Source organism: Garra rufa, chromosome 14 (assembly GCF_049309525.1).
Source record: "Garra rufa chromosome 14, GarRuf1.0, whole genome shotgun sequence".
Taxonomy (NCBI): domain Eukaryota; kingdom Metazoa; phylum Chordata; class Actinopteri; order Cypriniformes; family Cyprinidae; genus Garra; species Garra rufa.
The window spans coordinates 37634223-37653801 of record NC_133374.1 but is presented as its reverse complement, the minus strand read 5'-3'; the positions used below and the strand labels follow the sequence as shown (position 1 = coordinate 37653801).

Below are 19579 nucleotides of genomic sequence, written 5' to 3'. Positions count from 1 at the left end.
TGAACCAAGCAGAAGTAGATTTGGATGTTTACTTTGGGATGATTGTCCTGCAGGAAAGTCCATTGATCATCATCTTTGGTCTTTGCACCAAAGGCATCACAATTCTTGGCAAAATGGCCTAATACTTCAAAGAATTCATGGTTTCCTTCATACGGTCATGTTTTCCACTTCATGCTACAGTAAAGCAACCCCATAATTGGATCAGTTCACCTCCATGTTTGACCATGGAGATAATGTTCTTCTGCTCATTAGTTTTCCCTTTTTTGCACCAGACAATCCGCTGATCTATACGTCCAAAAAGTTCTAGTTTGGTCACATCACTCCATAAAACATTCTTCCAGAACTCCACAGGTCTATCCAAATAAATTTTAGAATATTCAAGCTTTTAGTTCTTCTTGATCAAGAGTGGTATTCGCCAAGATGCTCCAACATGAAAGCCATGCTTGTCTTATGTTCATCTTCTACTCTGGAATGAAGTATTTTTCCTCCTTTCGTCAGGTCATCTCGCAAGTCTTTGGCTGTACATTGCAGGTTTTTCTCAGTTGCTCTGATCAAACATTTTATGAAATTGTGCATTTTTGGTTCAACACCCTCAAAGTTTTCTGGTACAACACACTTTAAACTAAGGAATAAGGCTTTTAGTGTCTTAGAAATCTTCACGTAGGCTTAGACATTCTAATACAATAAAACAATTTCTTCTCTATAGCTTTCATGAAAGCTCTGTTGACTTTACCATATTTGCTACTCAACTTCAGCACATGCATGGGATAAATGTATAGATGTGTAACATCTGTTGGACTTTCAAATAGTCCTCTGCATGTTCAAAAATGGTTCAGGAGTCAATCTATCAAAATTTAAAAGTTTTATTCAAGCTCAGCAAATAGGAGAAATCAAGAGCAAAAACAGCGCTGGAGAAGAACTCTGTCCTTCCGAGTTCTTCTGAATTCTCTTTCAGAAAACAGTCCCTTATATGAGTTCATCACTCTTCCGTGTATCTTCTGCTGTTGGCGTCTAAAAGCAGAAGTATCTTTCCAACGCACACACACCTCAGACATCCTGTCGGCTCATACATCCGGTCAACTCATACATCCTGTCAAACTTTCGAAAGTATCTGTTCTTATCTTATAGGCACAGGAAGTTCTCAGCAGTCTGCAGCATTTTCTCTGCCCTGCACTTTATATCTCGATTAACCCTTTGAGACAGTTTCACAGTAATTAGCACTCTATAGTTTAATTATTAAAGCTTTCTTATGCAAATGGAAAATATATAAAACATATTCAAACTGAAAAGTACCACACATCTCAAGCTGATTCAGCTTTTTGTTTATAGTTTCTAAAGGCTTAATTGTGTTTTAGGACAATTTTGTTCCCTACCACAAAAATAAATGACTTAAAACGGCAATGTTGAATAGGGGTTGAATAATTATGACAGCTGTGTTACTAAACAAATCCTAGAACTCAAACCCATTACATTATATATTGACATTGTCACTTTTAATATGCCAGTACACTGTTGTAGATGCAATTTTTATAAAGTCCTGAAACTTCAGACAAGCTTTTATTTGTAAAGTACTGCAGTCTCTGTTGAATAATTTTAAAATGATTTAAAATTATTAATTTTATAATAATTTAAATGATTGCAACTGTACACTCCCTAATCCATAATGGCAAAGCAAAAAATAAGTTTTTAACATTTGTGCAAATCGAGTGGAGTTAAACTGTGGCAAATTCATTTGAATGAGTCTGATTTAGAAAGACACACACCTCTCAGAAAAGGTCTAACAGCTGAAAATGCAGATCAGAGCAAAAACCAAGATAACTGCCTGTAGAGCTCAGTGACAGACTTGTGTTAAGGCGATGATCTAGAGAAGAGTTCAGAAACAAATCTGCTGCGTTGAAGGTTGACAGAAGCATTCTCCATAGTGGAAGACGACTGGAACAACTAGGACTCTAGAAAATGTCCAAGCTGACAGAGATGGAGAGGTGAAAAGGTGAGGCAAAGAATGGCAGATAATTGCCAAATGCAGATGTGCAAAGATGCTCACATCAGACCCAAAAACACTTGAGGCTGTAAAGCTGCTTCAACTATGGACTGAGTTAAGGGTATGAATACTTATGCAATCTACTTATTTCAGTGTTTTATTTTTAATACATTTGTAAAATTTGCAAATCTGGTTTTTGCTTTGTCATTATTATGGTGTATGGAGTGTAAGTATTCATACTCTTAACTCAGTACATAGTTGAAGCACCTTTATGGAGTAGGGAGTGTAGATTTATGTGGGAAAAAAAGTAATTTAAAGTAGTTTAACATAAGGCAGCAACATAACAAAATGAAGGGGTATGAATAATTTTGCAAGGCACTGTAGTACTATGGGATTTGGCCCCTGCGTAACAGCTAGTAGTTACGCCACCGATTTGATGTTTGTTCATTTGTTTGTTTTATTACATCTGAACGGAGGCAATTTGTCATCATTACCACTTCATCTGCATTTTGTGTGTCATTATGATCAAAAAACCAAAGCACTGTGTACCCATAATCTGAATTGCCTTTCTGCGATTAGTAGATTTATATAGTATGGCATACAGAGAATGTCCTAAAATACAGAGTATTGACAGATTAGAGCCTCTTAAACTAATGTGTGTGATTTTATTAAAATCGAGGTGCTATAAGTAACACTCTGTGGTTGCACAAAGATATTCTGTGTTATGTGTCCCACAGAAGAGGAGGAAAAACATAAAGCAGACCAGCTTGGCCATTCGTAAAACAGAGCATCCTGGCCCATCGGGGCTTAAAGGAGTAGTTCACTTTCAGAACAAAAATTTACAGATAATGTACTCACCCCCTTGTCATCCAAGATGTTCATATCTTTCTTTCTTCAGGTGTAAGGAAATTATGTTTTTGAAGGAAAACATTTGAGGATTTCTCTCCATATAATGGACTTCTACACTCTAAAAAATCATTGCACTGTAAAATAACAGTAATCTACTGGCAGCTGTGGTGAGAAGCCCCTGTCTGGAGCCTGCAGATCGAGGCGGGGCTGAACGTGTCGCCCCGCCCACATGCCTTCTCATTGGTTGTAGGTAAATGAATAATGTCGAGATAACGTAACTCCCACAACTCATCTCATTGGTGGCAAAGTAATGACGTTGAAAACATTATGGAGTTAAGGGAAATGAAATAGCAGACAAAATAGCAAAGGAAGTTACTAAAAATAATCAAATTGATTTTACAGTTATTATTAGAGGAACAAAAGTTATTATTAAAAATAAATTAAAGAAACAATGGCAACAACAATGGGAAGAAAATAGGAAAGGACGATGGTTTCATAAGATTCAAAGGAGAGTGGGAGAAATAAGGTGTACAGGGAGGAATAGGCGAGAAGAGACAATAATATCAAGGCTTCGGTTTGGACACACGGGATTAAATGGAACATTACTGAAAATAGGTAAGGCACAAGGAAATGTGAATATTGCGGGCATGAAGAAACAGTGGAACACGTCATATTAGAGTGCAGGAAATATGAAACTGAAAGAAGACAATTGACCTTGGAGCGTAATATGTACCCAGGTGAAAAAATAATATACTTAAATGCAATGAAAATACACTTAAATACCCGCAAATACATTTTTAGTACTTTGTTATTTTTTTGTGTTAAATAAAAGTGTGATGTTTATACACTATAAATATACTAATTAAAAGTATGTTTATACTTCAGTAGGACTTTAGTACACTTGAAAAAAGTATACTAAATACCAGTAATACTTAAATAAATTTTTAGTGTACTACAATAAAGTATACTACAGAAAAAACATACAAAAGAGTTTTATTAGTGTGTTTTTCAAAAGTGTGCTTTAAATGCTTTAAACATTAGTTGATTTTTAGTAGACTGTTTACTTACTAATCCTAAGTTTAAAATAAGTCAATATATAAAAAATCTATTAGTAATGTATTGTAGTAGAAGTAGATTTTCTCAAAAGTTGTACTTAAGTACACTTAAGATGAATGCATTATAAGCATTAACACTTAAATTGATTTTAAGTGTGGTAATTTTAAGTTTACATTAAATGGATTTTATTAAAAATCTATTCGTAATGTATTATAGTAGAAGTCCAAATTCTCAAAAGTTGTACTTAAGTACACTTAATATGAATGCATTATTAGCACTAACACTTAAACTGATTTTGAGTGTGGTAATTCTAACAAAACGTTATTGCCTTGAGGTCCCCCCAGGTAAAAAAAAAAAAAAAAAAAAAAAGTGCACTAAAACACACTTTATTTACCCAGGTAAAAAAAGTGCACTAAAATACACTTTAATGTAAGTATACTTAGTACGCTTTTCAGTAATGTACTAAAAGTGCTCTATTTTCGCGCACTAATTTTGTAGTTATTGTACTAAAAAATAGTATTAAGTATATTTTAAGATAAACTTAATACCATCTAAGTGTACTCAACTGTGCTATTTTGAGACACCATGAAATTGAACTAAAATGTGCTTTTAACATACTATCTCAGCATTTCCAAAAATGTATTTTGTTACCACTTAAAATAGAATTGAAACATATTTCATAAACCTTTAAATATACTAACTATACATACAAAATAAACTTATTGATTATTTAAAATACATTAATAATATATAACAAATGTATACAAAGCGTATTTATAATGTATTGCCCACATATTTTTATTAATAAAAAAATACACTTGTTGATTATTTAAAATACATGAATAATATATGATAAATGTGTACAAAGCGTATGCCACGCCCTTGGACTGTTTGCCTTGGTTTTTCCCAGTGTTTCCCCCGTTAGATTGTCTGTTTGGTTTCTCCCATGCCCTTTTTTGGTCTTCCTGCTCATTAGTGTGATCTCCTTCACCTGTTGTTGTAATTATCTCCCCTTTATAAGTTTGTTTGATTTCCAATGTTTCTTTGTCTGGCTACAAGCGTTACACCTATGTTCCTTCGTTGTGTGCACATCTTCTCCAGCCATTCCTGTCTATCGTTACTCTGCCTGAGGATTTATTGAAGACTTTTTATTGAAGACGTTATTTTGCGCTTTCCTACACGCTTCGTGACAACATATTTATAATGTATTGCCCACACATTTTTATTCATTATAATACACTTATTAATTAATTAAAATATATGAATAATATATCATAAATGTATACAAAGCGTATTTATAATGTATTGCCCACATATTTTTATTAATAAAAAATACATTATAAATACGCTTTGTATACATTTATTAAATATTATTTGTGTATTTTAAATAATCAACAAGTGTATTTTTTATAAAAAAAAATATGTGGCCAATACATTGTAAATATGCTTTGTATACATTTGTTATATATTATTCATGTATTTTAAATAATCAATAAGTTTATTTTTTTATGTTTAATTAGTATATTTAAAGGTTTATGAAATATGTTTCAATTCTATTTTAAGTGGTAACAAAATACATTTTTGGAAATGCTGAGATAGTATGTTAAAAGCACATTTTAGTTCAATTTCATGGTGTCTCAAAATAGCACAGTTGAGTACACTTAGATGGTATTAAGTTTATCTTAAAATATACTTAATACTATTTTTTAGTACAATAAGTACAAAATTAGTGTGCGAAAATAGAGCACTTTAAGTACATTAGAGAAGTGCACTAAGTGTACTTAAATTGTATTTTAGCACATTTTTTCACACTTTGTATATTCTTTTAATATATTATTGTTATATTCTGGATCCAGAGATGTGAAAGTGTCCGGGGCAGGGATTGTTGTCAGGACAGGGAGGAAGTGGAGGGCAGCAGAGGCAGTCCAACAAGCTGAAACTCGGCTGAAGCACAAGGCCATCCTTGGGATAGTAGCACAAGGCAGAGCCGGACTTGGGAGCCTAAAAGCAACCCGGTACGACTTGGCCAGCGGGAGGGAGAGGAAGAGGTTGGTGCAGGAGGAGGTGCGTGCTTCAGTTGAGGAGGAGAGAACCAGCAGAGCAGTGGCCATGCGGCAGCAAGGTGCCTGGATGAAGTGGGAGCAGGCGATGGAGCGGAATGTCACCTGGAAGGACATCTGGACGTGGAACCCCCAGAGAATCAGGTTCTTGATCCAAGGGGTCTACGACATTCTTCCCAGCCCATCTAACCTGTACACATGGGGCAAAGTAGAGACACCTGCATGCCCGCTGTGTTCCAAGCCAGGGACACTAGAACACATCTTGAGCAGCTGCTCCAAGGCACTAGGCGAGGGCCGGTATCGGTGGAGACATGATCAAGTCCTTAAATCAATTGCTGAGGCAATCAGCAAGGGGATCAAGGACAGCCGATATCGCCAAACCACAGTCAGGGCCATTCACTTCATCAAGGAAGGACAAAGACCAGAGAAAACATCAAAGAGCTGCTCTGCTGGGTTGCTCTCCACGGCCCGAGACTGGAGGATGTTAGTGGACCTAGAGAGGCAACTGAAGATTCCACAACACATCACCCGGTCCACACTGAGACCCGACATCATCTTGGTCTCTGAGGCCACAAGACAATTAATCTTGCTAGAGCTTACAGTGCCCTGGGAGGAGAGGATGGAGGAGGCTCAGGAGAGAAAGAGGGAAAAATATCAGGAGCTGGTGGAGCAGTGTCGGAGAAATGGGTGGAGGACCAGGTGTATGCCAGTGGAAGTGGGCAGTCGGGGTTTTGCCAGCCACACCCTGAACAAAGCCTATGGTACACTGGGCATAACAGGCGCCAACCGAAGAAGAGCCATAAGCAGCAATGTGGAGGCAGCAGAGAAAGCATCCCGATGGCTCTGGTTGAAGAGGGGAGAACGGTGGGGGCGGTAATTTGCCACTTGGACACAGGCCGGGGTCTGATCAGCCTCGGTCGGGTCGCCTGGAGGAGGGTGTCTGTTGTAAGACCCGAAACACCCCGTGAGTCCAGGAAACAACACTGATGATGTGTCCAAGGTCGTGCATCAGAAGATGTTTCTGTAACTTATACATTAAATTAGTCATAAATATATTTATAAATGTTTAAAATGAGGGTTCAAGTGTACTTCTAGTTGTAACTAAATCTGTTTTTTAAAATACAGATATAGTATGTTAAAAGCACATTTTAGTTCAATTTCATGGTGTCTCAAAATAGCACAGTTGAGTACACTTAGATGGTATTAAGTTTATCTTAAAATATACTTAATACTATTTTTTAGTACAATAAGTACAAAATTAGTGCGCGAAAATAGAGCACTTTTAGTACATTACTGAAAAGTGTACTAAGTATACTTAAATAAAGTGTATTTTAGTGCACTTTTTTTTTTTACCTGGGTAATTACCCATATAACCAAAAGATGGCAGCAGAGGATTATTTATTATGCAGCTGCCTTTTAAACTCCCTATATTTTTCAAGACGTCTTGCTTTTTGATTTATTATAAAATTACTAGTACAATAAATTGTAGTACTTTTACCGTCCTTAAGTATATAGTATAGCAAGTGCAGAAAATCATTAAGCTCACACACAAACAGCCTATAAGGGTGAATTATTTAAATACTAATATATAGTTCACTACAAATACGTTAAATAATTATGGTATAATAATTAAATAATGCACTCAATATGAATCGATAGGAATATTAAATATTTTATAAAATTTAATAACATCTTTTAAGTTTTATCTTGAACTCTAAAATCTATTGATCTATTAACCATACTTGTTCCCGCTGTAGTTTTGTTACTCTAAATTTAGTCTGAATCATTTAAGCTCTTTTTTGCCATCAGCTTGTCAGATGTTTGGTCCAGTTATTACTGTCAATCATAGCAATGAATCGCGCATATTTAGCCGAATTACTCTATTTTTTAAACTGGCATCTGTCATTCTTGAAACGGTATACATGGACGTTTGGTCCTCTTAGACAAACAACACTTTTCTTCGATTGTAAATGGATTATAGAGAAAAGAACAAAGTACGCTCATATTACGGCACACTACAGTTGACCAGAAATGAATTAGCTGGCTTGACTAAACAAGGAAGTAATCCGATATGGTAAATTAATAGCGAAATTAGAAGAAATTAAAATATGTTTCAATTTAGTAGATATACTTCGGGAAGGGTCAACAGATGGTTATAGGGTGTTATTTAAATTCCTTAGAGAAATTAATGCATTTGAGCACAGAGGACCCAGACTGCTGTTTCGCGTGTCACTATTAGATCGGGAGGGAGAATCAGAAATAACTGTGAACATTATTATCTTAAATAAATAACAGTGAAATTCATTTATGTGTCGTCATAATTCATTAATGTGTCATAAATGTTTGTATTTATAAACAACTCTATTTAACAACCCTTTTCTATTTATTAATTTAATAACATAAGGATAGTGGACACTCTTGCTGATAATTTTCCACATTTATGTATCTTATTAACAATTAAGACAATAATAAAAAAAGCTGTAAATAAACACCACTGGTTAACATTGCATAACATGCTTGTAAATGTATGTAACCTTGGACCACAAACCAGTCATAAGCGTACGTTTTAATTGAGATTTGTACACATCTGAAAGCTGAATAAATAAGCAAAGGATTCAGCGTTTATATAAAACGTATAATTCATAAGTATAGTTTCCAACTGCATTTCCTGTTTATCGTGGCAGCGACGTCAATCCATTTCACTAACCAATGAGATGAGTTGTGGGAGGGATGTTGCGTCGACGTCATTAATTTACCTACTACCACAGCCATATAGAAACAGAGTTGCGACACGCTTTGATCTCGCCGCTGTGCGGTCACGTGGTTCGTGGAGCGACCAATAGTTCCAAACAACTCCGCGCTGTCGATGTGTTTGAATGGGTTTAAGCAAAGTCCTTTTAAGGCAAGTCACTAGGCGGCCATCTTTGAAACGCCTCTCGGGCATCATGTGCAGCTCCTATCTCTTTGAATGGGGAAACATCAAATTCTCCAAAACTGTTTGCCAAACTTACGATTAAATTTCATATTTGAAATCTCCAAAGAAATCCAACAAGAACTGCCTCATAACACTTTTTGAATTTCATGGTTTGTATAGCCTAGTCTGCAAGGGGTTCGGAGTAAAATTTTTGTCCACATTGTTTTCACACTTGTCTAGTACAAATATGTGGCTTTGTTTCATATTTACAGTGTATACGTTTTTCGTTATTTGCGTGTCGCAACTCTGTTTCTATATGGTTGTGGTAGTAGGTAAATTAATGACGTTGACGCAACATCAACTCACTGTCTGCCGCTGGTCGCCTGATCGTTACTTAAAAAAAATTAAAAACTTATTTTTAAAGAACAAAAAATGCTCCAAACCTTTTTTCTAAATGAACTTAATAAAAAAATGAAACGAAATATAGTCACTTTGCCATGACATACAAAAACTGTTTACCTTTTACAGTTTTGGAAATGTCATTCTTAACATAACTCATTTTGGTGATTTGTGATAAGCTTTTCACCCAGAGTTAGATACATGCTGCACTATTAATTGTATTATTAAATAAGGCCTATTGTTACATTGCATTTAGTTTGAGAGCAAAGGAATGACAAAATAACCTGTACATTATTTGTTTTGTATTGATTTTTACCTTCTCCTCTCCAATACTTTTTTGTATTATTATTCAGGCAATTTTATATTTTGAAAAATATTATTAAATAAAACAAAGCCGTTTGAACAGCGCTCTTCACTTATTATTTTACCATGACCGCACTTACAAAACAGGCTTCTTTTTAGCATTTATTTTACATTAATAACCAATAGGATAAAACACAGGTGTGGTGTTTTAGCAGCTAATTTATTGGTGATTAATATAAAATAAAGCTAAAAACTCTGTTTTGTCAGTGTTGCATAGTCTCATATAGCCTACTGAGAAATAAAGTTTAATAAATGCAATACAATGCATCCAGCATATAAACAGGTGTCCTGGTTGAATTTGGGGGCGGGGCCACAAATCCGTGAGAGCAGTTTACAAACTGTGGGAACTGATTGCGAAAGCGTGCGCACGGATTATGAATTTGTGGGTACGGATTCAAAATCCGAGGGTACGGTTTACAAAATCTGAGCGCACGGATTGGAAATTCGTGGGCACGGTTTGTTAATCCGTGGGCACGAATTGTTAAACTGAGGGAACAGTTTAAGAATTCGTGAGAACCGTTTATAAACTGAGGGAACGAATTGCAAAACCGTCCCCACGGATTAATTATTTTTCTTCTACAGGTGACGTAAGGGGCTCCGTAGTACACCATTCAAAAAAGCAGACAGATAAAAGGGGCGAGCAGATAATTTATTTGAAGCTGTGGATTCGAGTGACGTTTGAGCTCACCTGCGCATCTCTAGTAGGCTACGTATGTATACGTGCGTAATGCATTACAAATGCATTCTAGATTTTTATTTGTTAAAGTGCTCATTTCTAGTGTATAGTTCATATCCGAAGTATTTTTTTTTTTATTAGAATTAACTCTTTTAAAAAAAAATATATATATAGGCTATAAGCTTTTGTGTTGTAAAAGGCAGTTTTTTTTAATTGTGAAGTGTTTTATAGTTTCTAAATTATATTGCAGCATATCGCTTTATATTTAATGTAACTGTCTGTACACAATCTTTAGCATTTGTTATTTCTTATTTACTCATTACTAAAAAGAATCTGACAAATAATATTAATGTTCAAAGGAAATGTTTTTGCTTGCCATTACTTAGACAACTTTGTTTTCCCCAAAAAGGAATAAGAGTGTTAATGAACAGTTTCTTAGGACTTATTAAATGCAGTTTTACAGAATATTGTGTCTTTCTAGTGTTTTTTTTTTTTTTTTGCAAATTAATTTGTAATTTGGTGAATAGGGAGATTCGGCCCGCACATGATCTCATTTCCTCGCATCCGGCCCTCACCCTAAAATGAGTTTGACACCCCTGGTTTAAGTCATAAGGTGCTGCAGCTGCTTAAAATGGGCTGCGAAAGCCTTGATGACGACACACTTTATTCTCATTGGTCAGATTATGTGACGACAAGCACGACGTGTGCTGCGTGTTATTTCTTAAAAAAGTTCCTGTATGTAATCAATCTTTATATCGAATATCTAATATTCAAACAAAACATTAATGATGAAAATGAAGATTAGGCGATATGGTAAATATATATTCTTATTGTATAAGAGTTTAAGTTTGGGGGAAAAAAACTGGTCAGAGGCCGTTTTTTTTAATGGATGTTGTGAGAGGCTTCACTACACTGAACAAACTGCTTATATTTGAAAAATGTCCTATAGCTAACTACAAAACCAAGATACAAATAATAAACGTCATATTGCATTACATTAAAGTAACTCACATACTTGATATGATCAACAAAAAAGCAAAATAATTGTAGCCTATAGAATAAAGGGTAACTTTTTTCTTTTATTTATTTATTCTATGTAGTTTCATTTCTTCTTTATTCCTTTTTTTTGTGTATGTTTGGAATACAGTTTCATCCTCTATAAGTGTCCGACTTGACGGCCGTCTCTTTACTCCTCCCCCAACTGCAAGCGCCTGCTCTCGCCAGCAGGCTAGTGTAGTGCATCTCGAACGCACCTAGTATTTTGACTTTTTATCTCATAATTATGACGTAAGTATGTCATAATTTCGACTTTTTAAGGCATGAATTTTTTTCTGAACTGGCGGAAACGGGCTTCCATAAATATCCTTCCAGTAAGTAAAGTTTAAAAAAAAAAAAAGAAATTTTTTTTTTGAATTTCCTTCCAGTAAGTAAAAAAATTTTTTTTTTTTAATATCCTTCAAGTAAAAAAAAAAAAAAAATTGAATATCCTTCCAGTAAGTAAAAAAAAAAAAAAAATTGAATATCCTTCCAGTAAGTAAAAAAAAAAAAAAAAATTGAATATCCTTCCAGTAAGTAAAAAAAAGTCAGGTGCCGGTGTTGTGTAATATTCAGTTCCCGTGAAAAACTGTTCCAATGGGCGGTGTTATGAATATTCAAAGTTGTTCCGCGGTGGGCGTGGCTTTGTGAACTACGAACAATCGAATGGAATGGAGTGCGTTGTCTGTTCTTTACCTCTGGTTTGATCAATTATTTTGTTAAGGTTATAAAGCCGAGTGTTCATAAGTCCCATTTAGATGTACAGCTGTTTATGTTATTCACATAAAAGGCTAAAAAGCTTTTTGTTTTGCAAGTGCTTTTATCAGAACGCTTTATCATGGCCATATGACTATGCTTTTGCAGTGTGGCTAACGTGAATGATAACAAACACCAAGAACAGCATGAATCGAAGACATTTCTGTTGTTCCTCGTTAGATGCATGTTCAAATAAAGATTGTTTAATGTACTCTGGTGTTGTTTTGTGTTGCCTTTTTCCTTTTTTTTGGTCAAGAGCATTGCAACAATTCAAAATTTGCAAATAAGAGATGTCGTTTATGGAGCATTTAAGAGAAAAGAACGAAAACAAAGTTATTTTAAATTTACTGCCCATAAAAGCATGTGCCTCTAGTACTTAAACACATGAAAAGTTAACTTTTAGAATTTTATTCATGCATAAATACTTGCAGCAATGCATTACACAGAATGCCTAGACATTACAAGAAATTACATTCTATTCAAATCTAATTAAATAGCACTTTACTATCCTGTTTTGTTTTAAAGCAGCTTTACATGAAGAAAAAGAGCAAAACTAGGAGAAAAAAATAAATAAATACATGGAGTACACCCAGAACCAGAACTTATGCATCTGTCAGTTGCAGGTTTCCTCGGGATGGGTGTCACATCTCCACGGTCTCTGTGAGAGGTTGGCATACAACTGGAGCTGGGGATTATGGGCATCCTGAGGTAAGGTGGAAAGGCAGAGAGAAGTATGTTCTACAGCAACATTCAAAGAGCAATTGCTGATTGACAGACCCAAGAGTCCTGCGTATCTTGTGTGGATGGATATTTGTCCCCACATGCCAAGCATAAGTCTGAAAGGTCATCTATGGAAATAAAAGCATCAACATAATGCACTTAATATTGATTAAACAAATTGTGTGTGTGTGTGTGTGTGTGTGTGTGTGTACCTGGTATTCATCACGTTGTGGGGACCAAATGTCCCCACAAGGATAGGAATACCAGTAGATTTTGACCTTGTGGGGACATTTCTCAGGTCCCCATGAGGAAACAGGCTTATAAATCATGCACAATGAGTTTTTTTGAGGAAGTAAAAGTGTGCACAATCTCCTGTGAGGGCTAGGTTTAGGTGTAGGGTAGGTGAAGGGTGATAGAAAGTACGGTTTGTACAGTATAAAAACCATTACGCCTATGGAATGTCCCCATAAAACATGTAAACCCAACATGTTTGTGTGTGTGTGTGTGTGTGTGTGTGTGTGTGTGTGTGTCTGTCTGTCACACACCACTTTCTTGTAGCAGACACAGGGCCATTTCTTTGCGAAGCATCTCAACATTGGCAGCTGTGGTTTCAAACCCCAAACTACAGCCTATTAGAATTGCTCCTGCAACTACAAAAATCTCATTAAACCCTCAATACTTAAAAAATAAATAAATAAATAAATAAATAAATAGTAAATATGCATTTAGACAAAAACACCTACTTTACATACAAAAATACCACATGTAGTGCCATCCTGTTGGAGGCTGTGTGGTAAAGTGCCACATTCCCACTCCCCATCAATTCCTTTTGTGGCCATAACGTTGCTTTACAGAAGCTTTTCAAATGTTAATAATAATAATAATAATAATAATAATCAGACAAACAATTGATAAATGAGGATGATGGCATATGTTTGTTCTGACCATACAACCTTTTTACACCAAGCTTCTTTTTGAGTGGTTTCACCAAGGGAATTCAGGTATAAAATTCTCCATTCTTTCGGATATATCACCTGCAAAATAAATAGTTTAATATTGATTTAATCTTGCTTTAAATTTAAAATCACTTTAGTTTATAGAAGGATGAGATTTGAAAGAATAAGACCATGAGTGTCCAGTAGTGGTTCTCATTAATTGAACCAATCACCATATCATATTCCCCTGGATCCAGATATAATGAAGATGCATGGAATAATGTAACACCTAAAGAAGGCCATTTTACTAGTTCTAATATAGCAAAAAAAAAGATCAGTTTGAATAAAGGAATTTTGTTTTTCCCCTTTTCATTGAACTGACACTGCCATTCCAGAGTGTTCCAGAGGATGGGCAAGGAATAAGTTGCCAAACACGGTATTATAAATATATATTTTAGTTTGGGCAGTTGTTTTTCTAATCATTGCTATAACCACCTTTCACATTTTTATATTTTCCAACTTGCTTTAAACATACTTGTGTACATGTTTGTAAATTTGTACAAACACACAAAAACATGGAGACATGTGCTAGCAGTGTCATCTATAGTTATTTTATAATGTCTTGTATTTGTGCATCCAGAGAGAACATGCATTGTGATAACACCTACTATGTGTAATGCATTGCTGCAAGAATTTATGCATGAATAAAATTGTAAAAGTTAACTTTTCGTGTGTTTAAGTACTAGAGGTACAGCCTTTTATGGGCAGTACATTTCTCTTCTCTTAAATGCTCCATAATCATATCTCATCTGCACACACACACACACACACACACACACACACACACACACACACACACACACACACACACACACACACACACACACACACACACACACACACACACACACACACACACACACACACACACACACACACACACACACACACAAAACACCAGAGAACATTAAACAATCTTTATTTGAACACGCCTCTAGGACATTTGAGTTTAATTGCTATCAGTCAGTTATGAAAAGCAAAATACACAGCAACTACTGACACAGCTTTTAAGTAAACGAAAAAAAAAAGAAAAAAAGAAAAAAAAAAACAGAGGAACAACAGAAATGTCTTCGTTCATGCTGTTCTAAGTGTTTGTTATCATTCACGTTAGCCACACCGCAAAAGCATAGTCAAAAAGCTTTTTAGTCTTTTATGTGAACAACATAAACAGCTGTACATCTAAACGGGACTTACGAACACTCGGCTTTATAACCTTAACAAAATAATTGATCAAACTAGAGGTGAAGAACAGACAACGCACTCCATTCGATTGTTCGTAGTTCACAAAGCCACGCCCACCGCGGAACAACTTTGAATATTCATGATAACACCGCCCATTGGAACAGTTTTTCACGGGAACTGAATATTACACAACACCGGTGTCGTGCCTATCGGCCCGAATCAGCCTTGCGCCGACCTCTAACTAAAGCACAACAAACATACAGCTACAACACGAGCAAATAGATCAACAAAACCCAACGCAACTGACTCCCTTACCTGTAGGGGGCAACCTCTGCCAAATACAGCCACAGGTTTCCTTCACAGTGCCTCTCTAAAAGAATACGCTAACATAATTGTTACAAATTTAAATTTCGCTCATCCGAAATCATCCAACGTACCTGAATGGCAAGTAAATGTGCCGCAGGGAGTAAAGGGGCGTGACTCGTGACGGCATACTACTTTGCCACGACTTTATATATTCCCCACTGTCCAATGATAGGACCGCTGATAAACACAAACCCAACCAATGATATACAGGGGGAACATCCCTGCCACGTTACAATTGCCTCCCGTAAGACTTTACTTATAACTGAGCCTATAACGAGAACAACCACAAGGAACTTTAAGGAAGTCTTCTACTTCATTCCTAAAGGACTGTAACCTGCGGACGGGTGAGTACTTTATAGTTCAGATACGATTATCCTTACCCTACTTGAATAATGGGTTGGACTGGGGTTAAAATTTGGCCCTGGACAAATCCAGCCCATCCGGCCCACAAAGTTCCCCTGTGAAAGTTTTGTTGGGTAATGGGGCTTTTAATTGGAGTAAATAAATTAATGAATAAAACAGGACAGAAACAAATAATGCTACATACTGATAATTTCAAATGCAACAAACTTACTAATGCATATTGTCACATGAAAATGCATGCAGTAAAGCATTGATTTGGAGCTAGAATGCAGGAAATGTATTGCTAATAAATTCTGCACTAAAAAAATCATTCTGTAATAAAGTATTTTCCTCACCCTCATGTCGTTCCAACGCTGTATGACTTACTTTCTTCTATGGAACACAAAATATTTTGTAGAATGTAACCATGCATAGGCCTAATTGGTTACCCTTGATTTATACTATATGGGGGGAAAAATGTCTTGAATTTCTCAAAGTATCTTCCTTTATTTTTTCACAGAAGAAAGAAGTTCATACAGGATTGCAATTACATGATGTTTAGTAAATGATGACAATTTTTATTTTTGGGTGAACTGTCCCTTTAAGAACTTTAATGGGTAGTAAACACCTAGTTTATATAGGATACTGATATTTATCTTTAATCAGGCTCTTATTACATTAACATTTTACTCCAATTAAAATTAATTACAACGAAACATTTTAAAAGAAAGAAATCGTTGCTTAAAGATATTAACTGAATAGTATTAGTAAAATGGTGGTCACATGAAAACATTACCATGCACGGTTTTTAGAATAAATAGTAATAATAAACTATGATATTTCTAATAAAAAAAACTGACAGTAATTATGTATTGGTGTAATTCCACTTTCCCTCATCATGCAGTTTCTAATGTCGTGGCTGTTTTCAGCAGCCCAGCAGAACCTACAGAATCTTTAATGTTTTCATATCACACGACTGTATAAGACAATTTTGTGTTTTATCTTAATGGATCAAGCAACTTGCGCTGTTTATCACTTTACATTGTGGCGGAAGCGCAGCGTACGTTCGTCAGCTCTGTGCGGGTGACTTCGCACTTTTGGGTTGTCTGCAGTTTCGATTGCGCTGTAATTTAAAACAGCGCCTAATATGGGGGAGGTCTCCCTCGCTTCGGCGATCGGCCCACTACTCCACCGGCCCACCGGGAATGTCCCGGGGCTCCCGATGGCCAGTACATCCCAAAAAACACACCAACGAACAGCAAAGGCCCACAAACCTCTATAAACTGAAGCAACGTCGTAATGGACGTTGGGTCAAAATTCCTCCAGAACCATGTGAAAACCACAATCTGCCAAGGACCAGTTTTTTTTTTTTTTTTTTTTGTACTGGAAACCATGCAATTCAAATAGTGTCGTTTCTTCTTCACTTGACTGTATCACAAAATGTGTCATAGCTGTGATAAAGCATGTTTATATCAGATAATTTAGATGAAGCATCCACACATTTAAATGTCATTTAAATAAAGCTGGCCCCTTTTGAATGATGACCAGCACTTAATGCCCATAACTTTATTTTGTCTTTGAGAGAGTCTTGTTCTGTTTTAAAATAAATGTGCATTTTTAAGTGTCAATGTCAATAAATCATTAATGTGATCATATTATGTTTTTTTTTTTTCAGAACAATGGAAATGCATGTGTTTTTCCTGCTTTGCATTTCTATGATGCCTTGGCTTACAGACACGACTACAGCTAAAGGCAAGGATAAAAATGTACAGTTGGTTTATTTAAATAATACAGACATGCTTTGCAATACATTATTTGCACTGCTTTCATATTTTGGTATAAAAATAACTTCTGACTAATGTGCTTTGTCAATTTCAGACAAAAATCTTGCTTTATATGGCAGGGCCACACAATCAGACCTGGTCGGGAATCCTTGGTCAGCAAATGGCCTTGCCAGCAATGCTATTGATGGAAATCGTGACCCATATTATGAACATGGATCCTGTACTGCTACTGAATGGCAAGATGACCCATGGTGGAGGTTAGATTTACTAGACGAGTACGTAGTGACCTCCATAACTATCACCAACCGAAAAGAAGTTCCTGAAAGACTTGATGGAGCTGAAATACACATCGGGAACTCTCTGCTGAGCAACGGCAACAGCAACCCATTGTAAGAAAACTACATTACAACTATTTATAAAGTGATGAGGTTACATGCACACAATCACACATTGTGCTTTGATTTCTGAACAGGGCTGGACAGATTTCATCCATTCCAGGTGGGAGATCCCAAACTTTTGACTGGGAGAAAGGCATTCCAGGCCGTTACATCAATGTGGTCATACCTGGATATAATCGCCTTCTTACTCTCTGTGAGGTCGAGGTTTATGGTTATCCAGCCCCTAATGGTGAGAATATAAACATTTATGGTCAGGATTTAAACAGTGTGGCTCTGATAAAAGGAATTAATCAAATGAGAAAATAGCCATATTTTAGATTTAACTACGTTGTTGTAGACTATAAGACAAGTTCTTTGTTCAAAACTATAAATTCACTTGGAGCTCATCTGTTGTTGTAGGTGAAAATGTGGCTTTACAAGGAAAAGCTACACAGATTTCCCTCTATGGAAACGGCTTTGCATCCAATGCCAATGATGGGAACAAAGATGGTGTTTACATTCATGGATCCTGTACCCACACTGAAAAAGCTGTCAGTCCTTGGTGGAGATTGGACCTACTGAAAAGACACAAAGTGTTTTCAGTAGCGATAACAAACACAGTAGACAATGTTCCTTCAAGACTGAATGGGGCAGAGATCAGAATTGGGAACAGTCTGGAAAACAACGGCAATAACAATCCCAGGTAAACGAATTCGGCTTATTTTTCTTTAATAGCATTTAGAATTTACTGCAGTATGAGAATTAGTAAAAAAATAACATATAACACATTTTGCTTTGGATATTAGTGGTGGTTCAAAGTTTCTTAAGATGCTTACATTTTTCTTCAGGTGTGCTGTGATCTCTTCCATTTCTCCTGGTGTTTCCACTACCTTTGAATGTGATGGGATGGAAGGACGTTACATTAATGTTGTTATTCCAGGACGGGAAGAATATCTTACACTGTGTGAGGTTGAAGTGTATGGATCACCACTGGATTGAGAAGCACTTCAATAATTAACTAAACAAAACTAGAGTATAAACTGTTATCTTAATCCTTTTTTTTTTTTTTTTTGGTTGTTGTTGTTGTTAGCTGTTATTGCAATATTTGCTCTTCCAGTTGATGATATGAGATGCCAAAGAAAAAAATGCATAAAAAAAGATGTAGGTGATTTGTTTTAAAAGAAAACAATGGCCAATATAGGCCACACTTTTTCTAATGCAAGACAGCTGTGGTATTTTTGTGTTGTTAAAGTAGGTGTATATTGCAAAATGTAAAATAAGAGGTAAAAAATTATGAATTAAAATGGCATCGCTCTCTTCTCTATAATTCTGTATCTAAATCTGTGTGTGCTGTTATTTTATGTAGACATAAACTAAAATAACTGCTTAGTTATTATGAAAGTAGGTAACTCAAAAATATAAAACTATAAGTCAAGATAGTCTTTTTTTTTAAACAAATACTTTGCAGAGTTTTCTATTTTACAAGACAAACATAAGTGTGTAAAAAGATGCTGCGTAGAAGTATTAAGGCCCAGACTGACCCCTAGTGGAGGGTGGACAACAACCAAAAGTTTTGGTCCAAGAGATGATTGATAAAGCTCAACAGCCAACTGGAATATTTTATGATTTTGTGCTCATCTGATAAAACTTTGATGCTCCACTGATGAACTGAAACTGTATTCCGTCTTTTTAATCTACTAATCTCATTCGATTTCACCAGACTC

The 19579-nt window shown here is 35.8% G+C and overlaps 2 pseudogenes; both read left to right on the top strand.

Annotated features, from left to right (window-relative positions):
- Positions 1 to 2369: 2369 nt before the first annotated feature.
- Positions 2370 to 6823, top strand: LOC141284424 (uncharacterized; annotated as a pseudogene).
- Positions 6824 to 17394: 10571 nt separating this feature from the next.
- Positions 17395 to 19114, top strand: LOC141285166 (uncharacterized; annotated as a pseudogene).
- Positions 19115 to 19579: the final 465 nt, after the last annotated feature.